The sequence below is a fragment of the Aquarana catesbeiana genome, linkage group LG01 (genome assembly GCF_042186555.1).
Source record: "Aquarana catesbeiana isolate 2022-GZ linkage group LG01, ASM4218655v1, whole genome shotgun sequence".
Lineage (NCBI taxonomy): Eukaryota > Metazoa > Chordata > Amphibia > Anura > Ranidae > Aquarana > Aquarana catesbeiana.
In genome coordinates this window covers 590,035,116-590,038,873 of record NC_133324.1, presented here as the reverse complement: position 1 = coordinate 590,038,873, position 3,758 = coordinate 590,035,116, and positions in this window count along the sequence as shown.

Sequence of the window (3,758 nt, the reverse complement as noted above, 5' to 3'; positions counted from 1 at the left end):
TCTGCTTCCCCTTCACATCACCCCCTACAGTAGTGTCCTCTGATCCCCCTTCACATCACCCCCTACAGTCGTGTCCTCTGCTCCCCCTTCACAACACCCCTTACAGTCGTGTCCTCTGCTTCCCCTTCACATCACCCCCTACAGTAGTGTCCTCTGCTCCCCCTTCACATCACCCCCTACAGTAGTGTCCTCTGCTCCCCCTTCACATCACCCCCTACAGTAGTGTCCTCTGCTCCACCTTCACATCACCCCCTACAGTAGTGTCCTCTGCTCCACCTTCACATCACCCCCTACAGTAGTGTCCTCTGCTCCACCTTCACATCACCCCCTACAGTAGTGTCCTCTGCCTCCCTTCACATCACCCCCCCCTACAGTAGTATCCCCTTCCCCCTTCACATCACACCCCCCCCCCACAGCAGTGTCCTCTACTCCCCCTTCACATCACCCCCTACAGTAGTGTCCTCTGCTCCCCCTTCACATCACCCCCTACAGTAGTGTCCTCTGCTCCCCCTTCACATCACCCCTTACAGTCGTGTCGTCTGCTCCCCCTTCACATCACCCCCTACAGCAATGTCCTCTGCCTCCCTTCACATCACCCCCCCCTACAGTAGTATCCCCTGCCCCCTTCACATCACCCCCCCTCCCCACAGCAGTGTCCTCTACTCCCCCTTCACATCACCCCCTACAGTAGTGTCCTCTGCTCCCCCTTCACATCACCCCCTACAGTAGTGTCCTCTACTCCCCCTTCACATCACCCCCTACAGTAGTGTCCTCTGCTCCCCCTTCACATCACCCCCTACAGTAGTGTCCTCTGCTCCCCCTTCACATCACCCCCTACAGTAGTGTCCTCTACTCCCCCTTCACATCAACCCTTACAGTCGTGTCCTCTGCCTCCCTTCACATCACCCCCTACAGTAGTGTCCTCTACTCCCCCTTCACATCACCCCTTACAGTCGTGTCCTCTGCCTCCCTTCACATCATCCCCTACAGTAGTGTCCTCTGCTCCCCCTTCACATCACCCCCTACAGTAGTGTCCTCTGCTTCCCCTTCACATCACCCCCTACAGTAGTGTCCTCTGCTCCCCCTTCACATCACCCCCTACAGTCGTGTCCTCTGCTCCCCCTTCACAACACCCCTTACAGTCGTGTCCTCTGCTTCCCCTTCACATCACCCCCTACAGTAGTGTCCTCTGCTCCCCCTTCACATCACCCCCTACAGTAGTGTCCTCTGCTCCCCCTTCACATCACCCCCTACAGTAGTGTCCTCTGCTCCCCCTTCACATCACCCCCTACAGTAGTGTCCTGTGCTCCCCCTTCACATCACCCCCTACAGTAGTGTCCTCTGCTCCACCTTCACATCACCCCCTACAGTAGTGTCCTCTGCTCCACCTTCACATCACCCCCTACAGTAGTGTCCTCTGCTCCACCTTCACATCACCCCCTACAGTAGTGTCCTCTGCTCCACCTTCACATTACCCCATACAGTTGTGTCGTCTGCTCCCCTGCACATCACCCCCTATAAGTAGTGTCCTCTGCCTCCCTTCACATCACCCCCTTACAGTAGTATCCCCTGCCCCCTTCACATCACCCCCCCCCCCCCCACAGCAGTGTCCTCTACTCCCCCTTCACATCACCCCCTACAGTAGTGTCCTCTGCTCCCCCTTCACATCACCCCCTACAGTCGTGTCCTCTGCTCCCCCTTCACAACACCCCTTACAGTCGTGTCCTCTGCTTCCCCTTCACATCACCCCCTACAGTAGTGTCCTCTGCTCCCCCTTCACATCACCCCTTACAGTCGTGTCGTCTGCTCCCCCTTCACATCACCCCCTACAGCAGTGTCCTCTGCCTCCCTTCACATCACCGTCCCTACAGTAGTATCCCCTGCCCCCTTCACATCACCCCCCCTCCCCACAGCAGTGTCCTCTACTCCCCCTTCACATCACCCCCTACAGTAGTGTCCTCTGCTCCCCCTTCACATCACCCCCTACAGTAGTGTCCTCTTCTCCCCCTTCACATCACCCCTTACAGTCGTGTCCTCTGCCTCCCTTCACATCACCCCCTACAGTAGTGTCCTCTACTCCCCCTTCACATCACCCCTTACAGTCGTGTCCTCTGCCTCCCTTCACATCATCCCCTACAGTAGTGTCCTCTGCTCCCCCTTCACATCACCCCCTACAGTAGTGTCCTCTGCTCCCCCTTCACATCACCCCCTACAGTAGTGTCCTCTGCTCCCCCTTCACATCACCCCCTACAGTAGTGTCCTCTGCTTCCCCTTCACATCACCCCCTACAGTAGTGTCCTCTGCTCCCCCTTCACATCACCCCCTACAGTCGTGTCCTCTGCTCCCCCTTCACAACACCCCTTACAGTCGTGTCCTCTGCTTCCCCTTCACATCACCCCCTACAGTAGTGTCCTCTGCTCCCCCTTCACATCACCCCTTACAGTCGTGTCGTCTGCTCCCCCTTCACATCACCCCCTACAGTAATGTCCTCTGCTCCCCATTCACATCACCCCCTACAGTAGTGTCCTCTGCTCCCCCTTCACATCACCCCCTACAGTAGTGTCCTCTGCTCCACCTTCACATCACCCCCTACAGTAGTGTCCTCTGCTCCACCTTCACATCACCCCCTACAGTAGTGTCCTCTGCTCCACCTTCACATTACCCCATACAGTTGTGTCGTCTGCTCCCCTGCACATCACCCCCTATAAGTAGTGTCCTCTGCCTCCCTTCACATCACCCCCCCCTACAGTAGTATCCCCTGCCCCCTTCACATCACCCCCCCCCCCACAGCAGTGTCCTCTACTCCCCCTTCACATCACCCCCTACAGTAGTGTCCTCTGCTCCCCCTTCACATCACCCCCTACAGTAGTGTCCTCTGCTCCCCTTTCACATCACCCCTTACAGTCGTGTCCTCTGCTTCCCCTTCACATCACCCCCTACAGTCGTGTCGTCTGCTCCCCCTTCACATCACCCCCTACAGTAGTGTCCTCTGCTCCCCCTTCACATCACCCCCTACAGCAGTGTCCTCTGCTCCCCCTTCACATCACCCCTTACAGTAGTGTCCTCTGCTCCCCCTTCACATCATCCCCCACAAAAGTGTCCTCTGCTCCCCCTTCACATCACCCCCCACAGTAGTGTTGTCTGCTCCCCCTTCACATCACCCCCCACAGTAGTGTCCTCTGCTCCCCCTTCACATCACCCCCTACAGTATTGTCCTCTGCTCCCCCTTCACATCACCCCCTACAGTAGTGTCCTCTGCTCCACCTTCACATTACCCCATACAGTTGTGTCGTCTGCTCCCCTGCACATCACCCCCTATAAGTAGTGTCCTCTGCCTCCCTTCACATCACCCCCCCCTACAGTAGTATCCCCTGCCCCCTTCACATCACCCCCCCCCCCACAGCAGTGTCCTCTACTCCCCCTTCACATCACCCCCTACAGTAGTGTCCTCTGCTCCCCCTTCACATCACCCCCTACAGTAGTGTCCTCTGCTCCCCTTTCACATCACCCCTTACAGTCGTGTCCTCTGCTTCCCCTTCACATCACCCCCTACAGTCGTGTCGTCTGCTCCCCCTTCACATCACCCCCTACAGTAGTGTCCTCTGCTCCCCCTTCACATCACCCCCTACAGCAGTGTCCTCTGCTCCCCCTTCACATCACCCCTTACAGTAGTGTCCTCTGCTCCCCCTTCACATCATCCCCCACAAAAGTGTCCTCTGCTCCCCCTTCACATCACCCCCCACAGTAGTGTTGTCTGC